The sequence below is a fragment of the Micropterus salmoides genome, unplaced genomic scaffold, assembly GCF_014851395.1.
Source record: "Micropterus salmoides isolate LMB-PRFRI ecotype aquatic unplaced genomic scaffold, ASM1485139v1 Ms_hic_scaffold_18, whole genome shotgun sequence".
NCBI classification, from domain to species: domain Eukaryota; kingdom Metazoa; phylum Chordata; class Actinopteri; order Centrarchiformes; family Centrarchidae; genus Micropterus; species Micropterus salmoides.
The window spans coordinates 11,681,943-11,701,694 of record NW_024040928.1 but is presented as its reverse complement, the minus strand read 5'-3'; the positions used below and the strand labels follow the sequence as shown (position 1 = coordinate 11,701,694).

Here is a 19,752-nt window from a genome sequence, read left to right as displayed (position 1 = left end):
GATGTAGTGATTGATTATATGCGGAAACTGAAAAATCACATTTTTACGGTGAAAAATCAACATTATACATTTAAACATGTCATATAATATGTATAGTAGTATAGATGTCACATACTGTAAATATTCACCATCCATAACAGTAATCCATTTTCTGAACAAACGAAAGAGACATTTTTCTACCCTAGAAGTCTACCCTTCACAGACAGCCTATCCAAACAGAGATAATTTGCATTTCACAGACTATCCTTAAAGTAAAGACGGCTTCCAGTGAAGCTTATCAGTCCTATGAGGCAAACCCATTTGATGTGGTTTATTCAGGTTCCAGGACACGACTGGACCATATATTTAAAGCCAGCAAGGCTTGCAAAGACACTAGATACGAGAAACCCCTCCAGCTTTCTATAAATGTCTTTTATTGCATTTTAGTTTGTGCTAAATTTATTTGTAATGTAGTGTATTGTGGTTCTGACTTCCGCCTGAGTGCCAGTTCATAGTTTCTTTAGGTGTGAGGTGCAAAATATTTGCCACGCTCACACACGTGAAAACATGCAAAACAAACACAAACGTCTGTGTATTTTCCTGGTTAAGTTTTCTTAATTCAACACACACCTTTTACTGTTAACACCATCACACACACACACACACACACACACACACATTTGTTTTGGCACTAAGGAGGACATTGTGTTGCTTTATGGTATATAGACATTGTGTGTTGCTGGTCAGGAAGCGTAGGTTATATACCTCACTTCACCCATTGATGTCCACGCACACAGACACACACATGCATGCACACACATGTTCATAACATACAGTATAAGTTACTCTACTGACCCTGATCTCCTAAGTCTCCCTCAAACCTGATTCTGGGGTCCACTCTTCCTTACTGTCACGCTCCTCAAGCTAACTGTCCTCACTGTCGGAAGGAATAAGCCTAACTGCTCGATCATGTTCTTTACACCCATATGTTTCCATTTCCTGTGAGTAATAGTAGATAGTAAAGGAAAACAAACATTATGGCGATAACTATGCATCCTTGCACGTATCCATCCATAAGAATGTTATTGTTCAAACAAGAGTGGTCTAAGTGCACAATGTTGCCTTGAGGCAACAAATGAAAAAAAAATACAGTTTTACTATATAAATAAAGACAAAACATATCTTTACTCAATCAAATATGCTTCTTCACATATTCATGCACATGACAGATGTTATTTATACAAAGTTATTTAACTTTAAACATGTTAAAAAGTGAAATTTATCTTACCTTCTGCTAGCAGTGTGTCCAAGCCGGCAATGTTCCCAAAAAGGACTGTTCCACCCCCTGACGAAAGGTCAAACCCACTCCAATCTCAAATTTCATTGGTCACAGACTTATCAGACAATGATTTTTTACTTTAAAAGTTAAAGGAGGGATGTGGGGGCCAAAAGAGTTTGTTGAGGGCAACCTCATGCCATAGAGGGTTAATTCAAGACACACCTTTTACTGTTAACGCCATCACACACACACACACACACACACATTTGTTTTGGCACTTAGGAGGACATTGTGTTGCTTTACGGTATATAGACATTGAATGTTGTTGGTCTAAGTTGCTATCTTATTTTTATATACTGTTATTTTTTATACTTGTATCTACATAAAAGTTGAGCTTTTTTTTCCTTAGCTGTAGGCTTTTTCTCTCTTCACAAAATAAAACTTTACCAAAGCCTGAACCCTATGTGATTAATACAAGCACACACACACTAAACTAAAATTTTATCATCCTGTCCACCTGTGCACCCTGCAAAAAGCCCTGCTCTCCTCTATTTCCTGCCTGTAGTCTTCTCTCAGTATACTGTATTCTTTATCTTTCTGCCAGTCAGGTTATTTTTCTTTAATAATCTTTCTCTCTTAGCTCTCCTCCTCAGCTGACACCTGATCCTGGAGTTTAGAGTTACCACGCACACACACGCACACACCAAGAAGTGTAAGAGGAAGAGAGAGAGAGCGGGAGGGAGGTTGGCCGTTGACATGCATAAAACAAACAGGGTTGATGGATTTGTTCAAGTCGTTGGTATTTGTTCGACACACGTGAAGACAGGGAAAGCCAGAGAAGTGGAGTCATACAAGGAAATACTTAGTCCAGTCAAGCTGCTTGTTCTGGCCGTTAATCAACTGGTTGTCAGGTAAAATACAGTTTGATTGTGTGTGTGTGTGTGTGTGTGTGTTTTAGTGTGCATTATGTTGTGTAATCCTGTTTTTAGCACTGGGGTTAAAAGCCTGTGCGTGTCCTCAGCCTGGGTGTGTAGATTTGTGCTTGTGTTTGCGTATCTGTGCATACTGTAGGCAACAGTGCATGCTATTTTCATTATTTAATACTTAACATGTGCTGTTTGAACATATGTTCAAATAATGGCAGAGACATTGGCTTTGTCCATAAGATTATACTAAATACCACTTAATTTGCACTTTTGATGCTTATTGGACGTCAAATGAATCTCCTCCCTCGCTGACCACAAATGGTGGTTTGCAATATGAATACTGAGGTATGCTGTGAGAGTTTCAGTGTATTTCTGTTGAGCGTGATTAATCAGATATGTTTCCTCCAGCATAGTCGTGTCCATTTAAAAACTGAAGAATTATTTTTTGGAGATTCACTCATTAGATTTAGTTTCTAATAATTGAAATCTTATTCCATTGATTTACCATTACACTCAAGTTAACTGTCTAATGGGCAGTGAGGATGTGGTGGCGTTGATGTACAGTAGAGTTGTCCGATTGCCCTTTAAGGAAGTCAGCTGACTTCTCACGGAGCACATGGACTGTTTTGGTCGCATGTCCACTTTAGTAGTGAATTTGTAGCATCCCCAGCTGAATGACGGTAAACTCTTCAGCTGATGGGTCACAGAAGCTTTAATGATGAGAAAAATAACATGGAACTGTAGCTCACTGAACACACCGCATAGCACTGTCACCTTATAATCTTCATATATTAGACCACAATCTCTAAGATCTACGAAAGGGTGCTATATATGTATATATATTTGCACATATTTAATTAATGAAATTATTAACTTTTTGGGTCTAATCAACATAACACACTACAGAAACTGTGCAAATCACGCATGAAATGCAGCTTTAAGCCTCTTGGAACATGCTTTCATTGACTATGTGAGGACACTGAATGGGTAGTTTGCAGTTTTTAACATTAGTGCTCAGGGTTGCCTGAGTCATAGTCATTTAGGCCACTGTTTTCTTAAACCAGGGTGCAGGGTGGAATGATAGATAATAATGGTAGAAGGATGACTGGGCGATAGCTGCCTGCTCTGCAGGGTAAAGAGTTGACTGGACAGCAGTTGGTCCAGTGGGCAATGTTATGCTGTCCAGCTGGCTGTGTCAGGATAATTCCCCTCAGAAGTACTTGCTGCTAATCCTCCAGAGAATCTGTACTAGCTTGATCTCATGGCTGCATGGGGAACCGAACAGCTAGCCTACTATAGCCCCTTGGCTGTAGGACAGTGTGTTTCTGCCAAGCCTGTTAGCTTATAGACACCAGCAGAAATCTGTTGGTATACAGCGGGAACACTGCAAGCGTAGTTGATCAGCTCCACACTGTAAGCCTAGGCATTCAGCATAAGGCAAAGAGACAACAGTTGTGCGCACTGAGACGTTTCTGCACGTCAGAACAGGAGGAAGTGGAGAGTCATAGCAGAGAAGATAGAGAGAGACCTCATGACATCAGGCCGATTAGACTCAGTGTGGGAACTGTTTCTGCAATATGGGACCTTTGACAATCAGGTACACGTTTCTGATTTTCTTGACTTTTTGTGCGCTATCAGAGATCTAGAAAAGCATGTGGGAGGAGCTAATTGCAGCCATTTGTCTTCATTGTGACCTTGTCAGTGTTTTTAATCTTGGGATCGGGTGATACAATAAACTGCCAGAGAACCAAGGAAACCATCAGAATCTTTCGTGGTACACTTATGACATAGATGGCCTCAGTTATGTGTGGTTGTGTGAAGTCAAACAAACAGATACAAAATCAGTCTGTAATTAATTATTCAGCAGTTTTCATGATTTTATTATTCTTTCTTCTCTTGGGTTTTGTTTTTGATACTAAACAGCTCTCCCATGTTTAGTATGATTTTACCCTCCAGGCACCCTGTACTGTTTTGATTATGATCCAAACTGAGACTGCCGAAGGTCAAGCTCGTTGCAATCAGGTAGCAATTCAATTTAAGGGCTGGTCAGTCAAAAGGGTTGAAGACTTCAGGGACTTTAACTCACTTAGCTCTGTATTATTTGTGTGATTAAATGTTCCAGTGTAGGTGTGTTTCCTTTCACTCTCCACACATGTGGATATTATGTCAATAAAATTAGACTAATACCAGACTGCTGTCACGCCTGCTGTGTGTGTGTGCTTTTTCTCATGACCCGTCTGGATGCATGGCTGTACCCATGATTCATGGGTAATCAGGAATCAGCTGTGTCCCTTTTTGCCTCCCTCTCATACCCATCATATTGTAGAGATTGTGTAACTTACCAAACAGCATTACTTGACCTTGATTTTCAAGGTATGCAACGGTTGCAGATGCAGCTCATAAAATTAACATGTTGATGTGATGTGAAATAAGGCCAGAGCAGTGTCTGATTTTCTGTTCTCCATTGCTCTGTGTTTGTGTGCACATGCTCTACTGGCCTGCTGTGCTTCACTTCTGGATCCATGCTGCTCTGCTAATGGTGAGTGCGCTGAAACACACCCCACCTGCCTCCTAGCTGCTAAATTTGGACTCAAATCAAGCTGCATAATGCGATGACTTACCGTTTTTCTGACAGTCAAATTGCCCTTTTCTGTTGCAAGTTTTTGGCATAAAATACTTCAGTACTTCTAAGTCAGTCTTATTCACTCATTAATTTTTTTTTTTATTGTTATACTACTTGGCTATACATAGATGCTGTTCTTATGTGGTTGTTTACGCCTCCTCTTTTGTAGTCAAATCTCCACGCTGCATTACACTATAAGCCAATTACTTGAGCTTAATCTGGGTGTGAGTGTGGGTATATATGTGAGGCGCGTGTGTATGCAGTTACTGTAGCCATGCCTTATGTTATGCAATGACCAGCATGTCCTTTGTGTGTGAGTGAGGGTAAGAATATGTTGAGAAGAGAAAGAATAACTGAATGGGGAAGAGGTAATCAACATAATGAAATACTCAATGAATGTGTCATTACCAAAAAATTTAAACACAAAATTAAATATAACCAAAGAGTTTTTTATTTTATACATATATTTTTTTTCCATCAGCGCTCAGAAATTAAAATCCTTTAATACTGTGACTTTCTGAATACCAAAACAAACAAAAACAGATGAGATTCATTAACTTCTATCAATAATTAATACAAATAAAAACAAAATTGTCTTGAACAAGAGCCCATTGCCAGAATTTTAGAAATACTGAGGTACAGGGTCACGGAGGGCTGGAGCCAATCCCAGCTTACATCGGGCAAAAGTTGGGGTACACCCTGGACAGATCACCAGTCCATGGCAGGGCCACACATAGACAAACAACCACTCAGGCCTAAGGACAATTTAGGGTCACCAATTAACCTAGTCCGCATGTCTTTGGATGGTGGGAGGAAGCCGGAGCACCTAGAGAAAACCCACGCAGACACGGAGAGAACAAAGGGCAGTATCTGTATCCACCTTAAAAAATGCGTATCTTTAAATTATAAAAATAAAACATGCACCTCAGATGGACAAACAGAAAAACTGTGAACTACGTCATCAACGTAGTGCAGTGATCCTATTGGTCCTCTAGAGGGCGCTGCCTCGCCACACTGGCACTGCCACATCTGCATCGAACGTCCCCAAATGCAAATGGACAGCGCGACCGACCAATCACATCTCAAGATCTAATACAGTAGCCCCTCTGAGCCAATGGGAGACCGCTAAAAGATGTTTTTCACTGTATGGGGCGGGTGTTGATGATGATGGACACTTCTTCCCTGAGCCCTGGCCAGATTTTCGGTGTGGACTGGAGTGGAGATTTTTGGAGGCTGAGATAGTGGGACGTACGTTATTTTTTTGGAGGAGAACAGAGTGAGCGGCCACGTTTGGAAAAGTTCTCCACACGCATCGTTGGAAATTACAACAGGTAACGTTAAATTTGACCACCCTTTAAACCACATAATTAATTCATTGGCGACTGCAGTTGATTCAATGCTTTTCGGTTATTTGGCGTTTTCTGTTGTCGATTTTACTGCGGTAAATATATACATTACTGAACCTGCACTAACGACCACATTAACCACCAGGAGCAGGTTTCTGAAATGGCCAAGCAAAGAGCACGCTTTAAATCCGTTATTAGGAGTTACAGTCATGCCTTCGATGGAAGGCGCTTCATGGCGCCTACCTTGTTCCACATTATCCCTGTTATCATCACCTAAACTACTTTCATGTCCCGCTGTAACGTTATCTCGCTCGGTTATGTTGGACGTAGAAACACTTAGCGTAGGTAACGTTAAAACCAGCGTACCGGACATGTTTAAAAGTCATTTTGTAATTGAACAGACCCCGTTACGTTACTGTTGGCGGTTGTATTTCCTGGTGTAGGTGAATTCTACCGCTACGTTAACGGTGAGTCAAGTTAACGTTGGCGGTTGGTTCTTCAAATTATGTTAACGTTCATCGTTACGTTTAAAGACGACTCAAGCGTACCACCATGTAGTAGGTGGGTGCTTGAATGCATCACCTTGTTGATAACATTTCACTTGAAGCCGTGTAACGTTAGCGATGATATTCGTGTGTCGGTTCCCGTGTAGACAAGCAGCACATTGTCCGCTCTTTCATCTGGTTTTATGCTGGTTTACAAGGATGTTTTGGAAATGCAGTCTCATTTGGTTGACGTTTGTGGGGCTGAGGCAGTATTGTGGAGTATCCATTAGCAATTAGTCGGTTATTGATCGTTTAAAAGAATGGGGACGTCGCCCATATCAATTTATCAGAGCCAAAACAGATGTTGCGAAATAGATTTTAGTCTGAATATCATTCAGAAAACATAGGCTATTCACTTCTTTCAATTATCAGGTTGTAATCAGCACATATTCTAACGTTACATTTCTTACTTTATGAATGGCTCAAATGATTTTACTGTCGTTTAAACTCTAAATTGATCATGTAACTAGAATATGCTGTTAACCATACCATGCATGGCACATTTCTGCATTTAATGGTTGACTTTAAACAATGAAATTAGGATTTAGTTTCAGTTTTGTCTGCAGATAGAACTGTGTGTACATATAGTAATTAACATGAATGTGTGTTTCCCAGGCAGAGCCATGGAAGTCATACTTTGTTTGACAGATGGCTTTGGCTCCACTAGTTCACAGATAGGCAGGCAGGCCGACAAACTGACCGACAGACTGGGCTGAGTTGAGATTGTGCTGATGTGTAAAAAGTCATTTGCAAATGTCTATTAGCCCTACATCAACCTAATTTAATTTAGATAAATTAAATCAATGTACTGTACTGTATTCTGCCACAGTCAATGTGTCTCTTTTTGCATCTGACATACCTGGCTTCATCACTAACTATCTGAAAGGTGCCTTTTGCAATAATTCAGTGTTTAATGTGGGCTGCAGCATTACCATGGCTGAGAACAACACAGGCAGATGGTTAGAGTGAGTTTTAAGGGTGATTATTAGTAGCAAAACCCTAATATAATCCACAATATAATTAGTCAGCCTGTGTCTACTCATCACTTTAATCAGCACAACTCAGCTTTGGTGCATATTGCCTTCTCCTTTTAAGGGAAAGAAAAGTAGGTTAGATAGAAATGGAGGATATTAGTGCAGGGACAATGTCATGGGCAGTTATGTAATGGTGTGCAATATGAACTACAATATGTCTATTCATGCTTTATTGTATAGCATTGTAACAAGTGCAATGGACTGTTTTCCATGTACAATGATACACGTTTTCCATGTTAACCCAAATCTCTGTTTGTTTGGAAACGGAGGACAAGACTGAAATCTTGTGGCACAAACCTGGTACCACCTGAACATCTCTAAGAGCTGTGTGGAAACCATTTGGAATTGAACAAATTACATAACAGAGTTATCAGCCGTCCAGCTACAGTACGTTAACGACAGAATGTGTTTCAGACCAACATTTTTTTTTTTTTAATGGAGACTTCTGTTTCATTTTATTTAAATTCTTTATGATTTATTAATCACTGACATACGGATATATTAAACAAGCTTTCTGAGTTACAGTCTATATTTACTTAGGACATTTGGCATTACAAATGTGTTCCCATTGATCACTTTTGAAGTGGAGACAAATAACCCAGTACAACAACAACACAGAACTAAGGACCCAAAATGAGTTGATGTGTTCATTTTAACACCTCTTTCTACATTGTCCTAGCAGCTTTTGAACATCACATGCTTCTTAAAGGTATTACTTTGTGCAGTGCTGTTGTGTGCTATTGTTTTGCGTCACTAAAACCCATATCAATATAGATAAAAGGTTTTGTGATAGATAGAAACATAGAATTTTCATTTTTCATGCATTCATGCATTTTTGCTCAACATAAAATCAGTGTAAGCAGGATGGACTCTTGGTTTGCTGAGCTGTAAGGGAAATCTAGCAGTGAGCATGTCTGTGTCTCTCGTGTGCTTTTCCTGTCAGGCCCCTCTCTCCATGTGTATAGTTAATCCATAATCATCGGGGCCATTCTCAGACTCTCAGGATGTGTAGAACAGTGGCGGCTCTGTCAAACCCACTAATGAGAGGAGCCTTAATTGGTTGTTCTGGTGGGAGAATCTGCTCATTAAAGGTAGCTGGAACTAACTCGGGGTTAGCTAGAATGAGTGCATGATTTCCTTTTTTTCCTCTCAATATTGCCGTTGTCAGGCAAAAAACTCTTTTTTGGGGGGGATCTGTGTACTTTATGACATGTTACTTAAAGTATTTTCACAAAACATGGGTGTCAGAGCGGTAGAAATAAAAAGTCTTGCTTGCACTGTGGCTAAAAAAGACTTAATTTTTCACTTTCTCTTAAGGGGGTCAGTAAAACTGAACCATGCTTCTTTCATATTTTCTAACTACATAACTGTTTTTGATGTGTTGTCACTGCTGCATTAGTTTAGAGTAGAGACTCACATACTGTACTTTTTCTCTCTCTCACCTTGAGAGGGATGGAAAGGCAAGTTGGGGGACGCAGGGAGACAAAAAGGAAAATGTGAAAGTAGAGATGGAGAGACAAAAAGCTAGTAGAGGGGAAGAGCGATTGAGTGAGAGCAACAGACAGACATGGAGAGAGAGAGAGCACGAGAGATATTGCTTAACCATTCGGAAGGGCTATGGGAACTACTCTGTGTGTGTGTATTTGTGTGTGTGTTTTCATCCTGACCCATTCGGTTCAACGAGGAGCAAAACACGTCACATCAGCTCAGGCACACATAGATAGTCCTACTGTCCCACATCGAATAGAATGTCTCATAAAGACTGTGTTTTTTGGAGAGAGAACATTTTTCTGAATAGTAATCAACTAAAAACCAAAATGCCAAGATTTCCAGTTGGTTACATGGGATAAGCATGTTTAATCGTTGTCTTCTAGTCTGTGAAAGTGGTTTAATACTGTAAGTCCAAACTCACAATTGAAGGCTTTCATCTCCTCCGTCATTTGTAGTGGCACAGGGATAGTCACAACAATTAACTAAGGTGGGACATATTCTCCAGTGTAGCAGTCAGCCGTGACCCCCGAGTATTAGCCTCGAGCTCGGCCAGCGGGCACAGCAGGACTCGTATTCACACAGAGAAGATCAGAGAGGCACGCATGAATGGAAACTGTAATGCAATGTTCAGCTTATTACGGCTACAGAGACAGTGAGGGGAAGGAGGGCGGGTTGAGAGGGCGAGGTGAGGGAGAGTGAAAGGGGGACAGAGATGTAGAGGACGTGTGTGACGGAGAGGACAGAACGGGAGAAGGGAGGTGGGCTAGTTTGTCTGGGTGAGAGGGTCAGCTAAATGCCAAAGTGTGAGTGCAGAATGGTAAAAAACTGTAACTGTAATAGCCTTTAAGTTAAGCGTTGATGTTATCTTAAGTGTGTTGGACCAACAAGCTTAATAGAGTTAAATAGATTAGAGCATGACTTTGTGTTTGAATTGTGGAGATTAGTGGAGTCATTTTTTTTTTTTTTTTGTGAAATAAGAGGGGTCTATTAGAGGAGAATAGAAAATCTTTGTGTTGTAGGGGAATGCTTGACATCAGAGAGGGAGAACAAGGGGGTAAACTGCCTTACCCAGCAAGTGTCCAGCTCTGAAAGAAATCATAGAAGAAAAACCAGAGCGAGCGCGTGGGCCCGTGGCTTTGGCAGGGGCCCAAACATAGTTAAAAACAGATTAATCAGCATAGGGTCTCATTCTCACAGTGAGAAGCAGAGCAGAGCATGGCAGGACGAAGTCTTCATCTTTTAAAAGCCACATCTTATGCCTGGTGCACACTGGAGGATACCACAGGCATAACGACAAAAATTTTTAATCTTAAAAGAACCCACACACCACACAATTCAGTCAAGATGCAGAACCACACACAGCGTTTTTACTAAATGATTTCAGAGTGGTGATTCTGGTGGTCTCACAGAATCTCGTGTGATAAAACGTGACTTCAGACATAAACAACGAGGCAGACTGTCATCGTCAGCTAGTTGTGTTTTGCACAAAAAAAGAAGAATCTTGCTCTCATTGGCTGTTGCGAGCTTCTGATTTGGAGGCTCCCTGATTTTAAAATGCTAAATTTACTATTTGAAATCGGTGAGCCTCTGATCCTGTCAGCGACCTTGAGATTATGTCGGTAAACCCCTCACACTACAGGATTATTTGGGTTGATAATCAGTTTCGAAAAGCTCTGCTCTGAAAACAGCTCGTTTGTAGTCCAGCCCTTCACTTCCTTTACTTGTGACGTCACAATGAAAACGCAAGGTGAAAAATCAGCTGTGTAGATTTCGAATATTGACAGTTTTACGAGAAGTGATGGCGGAACAAAAATGCTTGAATATTTTCGGAGTTGAGGAGCTCCGCAAGTGGCTGCGGGGGAAGCCTGTGCCAACCAGCGGGAGAAGCGTGTGAGGCCGACCAGCCGCCCACTCACAGAGCCCTCTGCTCCCGCCGTCACACAGACCGCTGCAGCAACAACGGCAGAGGAAAACACAGCTGGAAGGTTTTCATACCACTTATCTGTCTTTACATTCTGAGGAATGTTGAAAAGTTTTAACCGTAGATATATTTGAAGAGCTGGTGTGTCACGGCAGTTGTGTGTGGCGTCGCTGTGACGACAAGCTACGTACTATCTCTGGGTACTGTCTGCAATGGAAAACGGAGCAGGGCCGAGTTGAGTCGAGTCTATCGATTTGCGCTATGGTAGCATTTTTTGGCAAGGATATATCGTCAGAACACCGACAGCAGTTCAACGTTTAGTCCTAAAAGATGATGCAACTCCGACTCTGTTTGGGCCTGGATATTCACAATCACAACCTGTAAGTATGCTTTATTGGTTGTGAATTATATTTAAAATAAACACGGCAATGTAACTTCACAGACTGTTCAAGTGCGGAGTTGTTGTAAACAACTTACACCTGATGTGAAAGCTACTGAGCAAACGTTCAAATTGTTTGGCCAATTTTTATGGAAAATTTAGCTGATTTTTGTAGTGGTTTATGGTAAGGTGTGGAACAATGATGTTGTGAGTAACTTATACCATCTGCTAGGTTACAGTCGCAGTCTGAAGCAGCTTTGATTTGGATCACACTACCTTGTTTCTTACGACCCGCGCTATTCTGCTTCTGATTGGCTAGTAGTCCTTACCTGGGAACTGCGCATGTGCAACTCCCAACAAAGATTTTGTACAAGTAAGATGCATCACTCTGTAGCTCAAGAGCGGAGCGTACAACACATAGGGTGAAAAGAAAAGCTGCAGCAATGTGCAGTATGAGAAAAATATGGTGTTTTTTGAAAATTAAACCAAGATTTTGAACCTGAAAATGAGCATAATACCACCTCTTTAATAATTAATTTTGTCCATAAAATGGCAGAAAATAGTGACAAATTCCGATTATAAATTCCCATAACCCAAACTCAAATATTTCAATAGCTAGTTTAGCTGTTTAAACAACAGTCCGAAGCCCATCGATAGTTAGATAATGACATGAAAAGGCATAACATCTGCGCATGTTTGGTATTTTTGCATTAAACAAATATTCCCATATCAAAATGCCGTCTTGTTGATTAATTTCCAGTCGATCAACTGACCATTAAATTAAAATATCAACTGACCATTAAATTAAAATATCATGGTCATTCATTCTTTCACTGATGGATGGGATGGATTCATTCATCCATTAATTCATTTACCCATTCATTCATTTACTTCAATCATCACGTGTTGACTCTTCATCCGCTCCAGCTGTCAAAAATGTCAGGGAAGGGCTTGTGAAGAGAAAAGAGGGGGGGCAGAAGGAGGTGGGATACCATGGCGGAACGATAAAGAGGACAGGATGAGGGGAGGAAAAGGAAGTGAGAGGAGTGTCTGGGGCAAGAAGGTTGTGAGGGAGTGCAGACCCGCTAACTTGTTCTCATAAGTATCCTTTGAAAAGCTCTGAAGTTTGTCAAACATTTTGGAAAGAGTGTAAAAAAAATTGTGTGTGTGAGAGAGGTGGAGATTCAGGCAGCAAGGTCAATGGACAGTCTCTTCTGCAGGCCAAAAATATACATGGGCAGGGGGTGGGCTGAGACAAAGGGAGATCCAGGGGGATGTTGGACAGTGTTTCCCACAGGATTTTAAGAGACTATGGTGGGTGGGCCTCAGACCCTCTCGGGGGCTCCCCCCCTCGGAAGAAAAATTTGTACATTTTAAAGTTAAATGCAATAATTTGGTGCAAAATTAAGAGGCTATCTATGAAGAACTTTGTATGCTTGTAAACAGTGTTGTGCTCTGATAAACTATTTGATCATAAACCCATTGTAGAGCTATAAATGGTGATGAAACGCAACAAAAGTCAACATGTTTTTCCAAAAAAACCTAAATCAAAGAATAGAAAATTAAATTCCCTCACACGTTGTTGTTGTTTTTCTACTTTTAATGGACACTGTGAATATAATCCAATTAATCTTATTTCCATGCTGTATAGACGCTTTAGTTTGAAAACCGAACGTTGTGTATCCTCGCGCTAAATTCATTAAGTCAGACAATGTTTGATAAATAATGTTGTATGTGGTTCTCGTATGGCGTAACATGAAGACTTCACAGCCTCTCTTCAGGTATGACTCTCATACTGCAACACTTCTCTTTGTAAAAAAATAAACTGACAGGATAAAGTTGCTAATCTGCCTGTCAGCTCGCTCTGGGACGTTTCACTTACCATAAAGGCTTGAATACGTGTGCACTCCAAATTTAGGCGCGGCGCGATTCGAATGCCAAAGTGTGCGAGCTTACAGTAGCGTCTGCTCAAAACACAGGGTTAGAGGTCTGGAATGTAATTATGAGATGTGTAAAAATATTTTTGTTTAATTTTGAGCTTTAGAATGTGGACTGACAATCCCAGGAACAGGTTTCAGCCTTTCACACAGACTGAAGGAAGAAACCCACTACGATAGTACCTATTAAGTTACAGAAGTTAGTTGAACAGAAGCTAACTTGGGGGGCGGGAGTCTGGCTTTATGTGCGCTTGTTAGGCATGCCACGGTAAAGCCTTTGTGTGGGGAAAACCCAAAAGGATGTGTGAGTTTTCCTTCTGATCAGCAGGAGAACACGAACGTTCAGAGAGAGATACACAAACATGGTTTTACGGATGTTTAGCCTTCTGGTTATTTCCTGTTTTTTTTATGTTGACGAGTTCCCAATGAGAGAGACAGACAAAGAGACAAAGAAAACTTGAGACATGTGTGACTAAAAATGAGAATCGAAGATGAAAATGAAGGGATTAACAGAGTGAAACCGGAGAAGGGTTTTGAAGTTGCCCCCTTTGCCATACTTCCTGCTTCCTGGTTAGGGGTCAGAGGTCACTCGTCTGGGATCAACTGATTCTAGGCGCATAAATAATCTGTCTCGTCGCATCATTGACTTGATGCCTGTTCTGTGAATCATGTTTTGCATAATGATGTGTGAGCGTGACCGTAGAAGCAACATGTCCTCGCAGTAATGGAGAAAACAGGATGATTAAAAATGAGGACATCTTACGGTGCTCACAAGGGGAATGTCTAATTTTAGAGGTAGGGGTTAGGGTTAGTGGTTAGGAAATTAATGGCATACAGCTGTGAGTGAATGCGTGTGAGTGTGGGTGAGAGTGAGTGTGAGTCGGCTTTACTTTTTCACTATTGCATCATTGCAGGACAAGTTCTACTGACCAAGCTTTGTTACGCTTTGTTATGCATTATATTTTTTGAAGCGGCTTCCATGTGTCTTTTCATATTCACAGCCTTGTAATCAGTTTGTCTTGTCCTATTGGTGATATTACGTTGGATAATGGTGATTAGGCCAACTTGCTCTCATGATGAGAAAGTTAGCGTGCTTTGAACACTATTGTTGGTCTTCGCAGTACCAGAGGATCAGGATGTTATTCACTTCATGTGCATCAGCTTGCCGCACTATGCAGCTGTTTTAGTGAGGCTCAATGCCCGTGAAGTCATTTGTTTTGCCAAAGCACCTGTTGCTACCACCCTCTATGGGATGTGCATTGCCATAGTAACACCACACCCACTGCCGCTTGCGAGAGACTACATTGAGCTGTGCGTCGTCACCACAAGTTTCACTGTCTTTCTTTTTCTTTCACTCACCCACTCTTGCTCTCTTCCCAGCTAATGCTTTCTTCCTCACTCCCTGCCAGTCTTCTCTCTCTCTCTCTCTCTCTCTCTCTCTCTCTCTCTCTCTCTCTCTCTCTCTCTCTCTCGCTCGCGCGCGCGCACACACACATGCACACGCACGGTAAACTGTATCTCCTCTTATGTGCACTCGTGTGACCCACCCATACTTTCACTCTTTGTCTCTCTCTCTCTCTCACACACACACACACACAGTCATTCACACAGACGGGGCACCTGCGCCTGACTGCTTTAATCGCTGAATAGGGGAGTTTAGCAGCTAACAATAGTAGTTATGAGCTGACCCATTATTCTCTAACACACAGAAAAAGAGAGAGAGGGACTAATGCTAGCAAATAAAATATAGTTAGATTTTATTTCTATCATTTTTAGGTTAGTAGTTGCTAATACATTTCTTGTCTTAAACTGCCATTTGTTTGTTCTATATCGTGTGTATATTTCACACATATCTTAACAAAAATGCAAGAAAATAACAGAATACTGTCTCTACTTTGCAAAAAAAAAAGCATTAGCAAAATGGTGAAACAGTGTAGTAATTCACAGCATCCATCCTAATACATTTTGAATGGTGGAGAACCTGCAGTATGAGAGAGAGAGAGAGAGAGAGAGAGTGTCTTGGTAGTACAACTCAGTGGTTTTACTGCCATATAGTTTCACAGGCAACAATAGCACTTAAGAGCTGACAATAATAATACAGTAACGAAAGTAATGACATAGTGTTGGTCATTTAAGGACACCCTATGAGCTGACCAATGATTTGCTAAGCTCAAACTGAAGGCACCAAAGAGACACTAAGGGAGCATTAGGATCAATGCATGTGTTCTTTAAAGGGCAGGGAAATGTTGATATCAGGTCTAGCTGGGAGTAGAAGAGACAGAGAGTAAGATGAAGGGATGTATGGAGAGACAGGCAGACAGGCACACAAACATACACAGGGATTATCCTTTGTGTAATCCTCGGTTTGAGGGTCAGAGTGCAGTGTAAAGGGACAGACATGTTCTGAATTTTCACACCAGCAGTGTGTGTGGGTGTGTGTGTGTGTATGACAAACCGTGCGTGTGTATCGTGACTGAGTGTGTACATATGTTTTAGAGTGTGTGTGTGTGTGTGTGTGTGTATAGCATGTGTCATTGCGTGACAGATCGTACAAGAGAACAGCACAGATTAGGATTCTGCACTGAGTGTATAGTGTGCGGTTATTTCAAAACCAAACTGGGGCTCAGTAACTGTCAGCTGTTGGGCTGCATCGGGATCCGACGCAAATCTTGGGGGAGCGAGCGGTTTAAACTTTGCTGCATGTGGGAGCGGGCGTTCCAAAAATAAACTGCAGAATGAAAAATTTTGGAAATGAGTTCCTTTGCGTGCCAGTGATCACGCTGTCTTGAAGTAACTGTTTTTTGGTTTTTTTTTAAATAAACACCATGTGAAAGAATTGGACATGTAAGCATGTCCTCTTACATGACTGTGAACTAGACTGAATCCAAGCAAGTTCATGGCCGATGCCAATACAAATAAAAGGTACGGTGGCTCATAGTGACCAATCTTTTAGCCAAATGAGCTACAAAAATCAAATCAAAGTGTTATGACCGACAGGTGGCCATTACAGGACCGTATTGGGTTTGGGATCCAGCGGAACCCAACACAAATCTTCTGGAGTAGGTGGTTTAAACTTTTCTGCGAGTGGGAGCGGTTTGTCTGGGACACACACATTGTGAGAGCGGGCAGTAATGCTCAGAAATCCAGCGGGAGTGGGATTAAGAAAACAGTCCTGAGCATGGCTCTACTGTGGGGGAATAGTTTGAAAAGCTGGTTGCTTGTTGCATCAGTGATCAGCATTTGGAATGTCCCAGTGCGATCTGCTGCGTTGGATTTTTAATTCATTAGTCTCAACTGTGTGATGGTCAGTTGCCTTCCAATCCTTGGTTTGTTGGAACTCGTTGCACTCTGTGTACAGCAGCTGTCAGAAACAACCTTAGTTGCTCAAATGAAACACTGGGAAGCTGATGATACACAGAGCAACTTTTATAGCAATGGTGCTGGGCAATGTTGCTGTCAATGGTAATGAGTAAAGGTTACTACTGTAATAACCCCCCTCCCCACTGTCCCTTCCCGCCACTATCCGTTCAAAACATAGTCGGACTTGCCACCAGCTAGATTACCCAGCAATATTGCTCAAAAAGTTGCTCTGTGTATCTTGCTTGAATACTAGTTTTTAAGTGATTCTTAAAAACTAGTATTCAAGCAAGTGACACCAATGAATGATATCCACTCTGACAACAGACAGTGCAGCTTTAGGGAGAAAATGGTTGTTTTGCATCTCTTTCAACCAAGTTTTATGGGTAGTCTACACTTCTGAAGTACTGTTATAGTTGGTTAAAAACTGTGATTCCGGTTCAATGCAGTTTTTCGTTTTGGGGGTTGGTTGGTCGGTGTGTTGGTCCACCACTTTGGTCTTGACCGAAATATTTCAGCAACCATTTAATTAAGCACCACCAGCAGGCCAAAATTTTCCTTTTTCCGGTAAATTATCTCAACATCGACTTGATGGATAGGCATATTATTTTCTACAAACACACATGGTTTCCAGACAATCAAGTGTGATGACTTTTGTCATGCTCTGTCTGTGGTAAGCAGTCCTGCAGCCCAAATCATGTTACCTTGTGAGGCAGCTGGATTTGCGAGATCAAGTGAGATTCCAGCCCTGATTGGTTACATAGCCTGTCCCGAATATACAGTATAGCAGAGACTAGGGATAGCTCCCGCGGTAGAAACTATATTGCCAAATCTCTTTTGGTGGACACATTTCTACTGTTGCATGGTATATACCATCATATCTCCATCATCATCATATTTCGTTTCGACGTTTGGCACAGATTCATGTTCCCCTCGGGATGAACAGAACCATGCTGAATTGAAATGAAAGCTAGGTCCTGTTTGTGTGTTGGAGGTATTAAGAAATTATATAATTACAGTACATTATCAGTGAGGGCGGTGGAGTGTAAGTGTGTCTGTGGGTGTGTATGTGTGTGTGTCTGAGACATGAGGTTGAAACCAGCTGGTTGTGATCGCTAAACAAACTGCACACCACCCATGCACACGTGTACAAACGCACACCTGTTACTACTTACACACACACACAGAGGTTTGTGTTGCGCTCATTACTGACCATTTCCTCATTTGGAAAAACAACCAAGCCAATCAGAGCCTTTTTTTTATAGTTTGGACTTGGGTTGGAAATGACACCTTTACTGGACCAGAGCCAGAATCTAAACAAGGTTGTGAATTGTGTATTTTGAAATTCACCGTGATAATGAAATGGCTCAACAAGTGAACCAACTGCAGCTAACACAGTGTCTGGAGTGACAGAAAATTCGTAAAGTATTGTAAGTATCATTAATGGGCATCAACAAGGAGGAGGGGGGAGGGGAAAGTAGCTCTTGCAGTTCTGTAGGTCCAGCATGTAATATCTGCTGTAAATCAGATGCGGTTTGAAATGGGTTTATGCACGGTAATAATCTCCATTGTCACTTCTGCGCTCGTCCACTAATCTGTATTTTTGCTGTGGTAATCTCTTGTCTCCATGGGGATTTATTGTTTGTAGTCCATGAATGTCAATGTTCCTCCCCTCTCTGCCCCCATTCTGCCCCTTAGAGTTGGGTGGGCGGGTATGTTTTTAAAAAAAATTTTTTATTAGCCTGAGAGTCTTCCTATCTGCTTCATCAGATAGTAAATGTGAAAAACCACTGAAGCCAGAAAATTAACTCAGCCTTTTCTCTTTCTTTCTTGACTTTTTGCACTCACTCCCGTGTCTGTCTCTCATAAACTTTTATCTCTTGGGCCACAGGCCAGGTCAGGAAGTTGTTGTTGCTATGGCGACTAAAACCCAGGCAGACAGCAGTAAAGTTTTAAGTGGAAGAGCCGTAGTGTTTGTATTTGTGCAACTTGTGCTGCAGTAGGATTTTTTTGTGACTGTAAGGGGTAAAAACAGCAACACTCTAAATGAGGAAATAAACATAGGTTAAAGTTAGGGATGCACGATAATTATCTGCTGATATTGGGCATGTTTCATATCAGAAAATTAAAATTTTGGCTGATAATTTAGTCAATAAGAATTAAACAATGCTTTACCATGCATAGCTGCTGTTGTCAAACTCACGATGTCATATATATGATTTAACATCTTATGTAGGTCCATTTGATTTATTTTGAATTCCTATGCAAAAACATAGGCATTATGTCCTAGGAAAGCCATACTTTATTTAAAAAAATATTTAGTCAAAACTGTTTGTTGTTATTGTGTTAACAAAAGTGATGTCCGTTAGATTTGGTTAGGTCAGAGATATGAAATATTAAATTCTATATCTTGCTGTACATGCCATATTAGCCTTTCTTACCAGCAGTTGTGTGAACATCACAGGTTATTACTTAGTTTTAATTTACCAAAATGTGAAGAAGTTATTGGGTATCGGCCATGAGAAGTAGGCAATTATCGTTTATTGGCTTGGTGGGGAAAAATTTATATTATTATAATTAGTATAATTATAATTAGTCTAGTAAAAGTGTATATAAAAGTCAGCACTGCTCTCACCACTGGGATTTTTAGCCAAAATAGAAAAATCTTGTGGACGCGGAGCTCAGTGTCGTAGATCTTCTCTGATTGTCCTTGGTAGTTTCCATCAGTTCTCTTTCTCTCTCCTTTCTCCTTCATCCATCCATTGTTTACCTCTCGCCATCTCTTCCTCCAGCACCCTACTCCTCTCGCTCGCGCTCTCTCTCTCTCTCTGTCTCTGTCTCTCTCTCTCTGTCTCTCTGTCTCTCTCTCTCTGTCTCACACACTCCTGCACCATCTCCACCCCCGCCCAACCTTCCTGTTCTCTCTCTCTCTCTC

At 41.2% G+C, this 19,752-nt stretch overlaps 1 protein-coding gene across 7 annotated transcripts in view; it reads left to right on the top strand.

The window, feature by feature from the left end:
- Positions 1–2,045: 2,045 nt before the first annotated feature.
- Positions 2,046–19,752, top strand: part of epb41l2 (erythrocyte membrane protein band 4.1 like 2) — a 56,304-nt gene continuing 38,597 nt past the window's right edge. For 6 of the 7 annotated variants that reach the window (XM_038727848.1, XM_038727852.1, XM_038727849.1 and 3 more), the window contains exon 1: positions 5,984–6,138. The gene's annotated coding sequence lies outside the window, so the exon portion shown is untranslated. Of the gene's footprint in view, positions 2,170–5,983; positions 6,139–19,752 lie in introns of those variants that run through there. The other variant, XM_038727847.1, reaches the window with a different exon arrangement.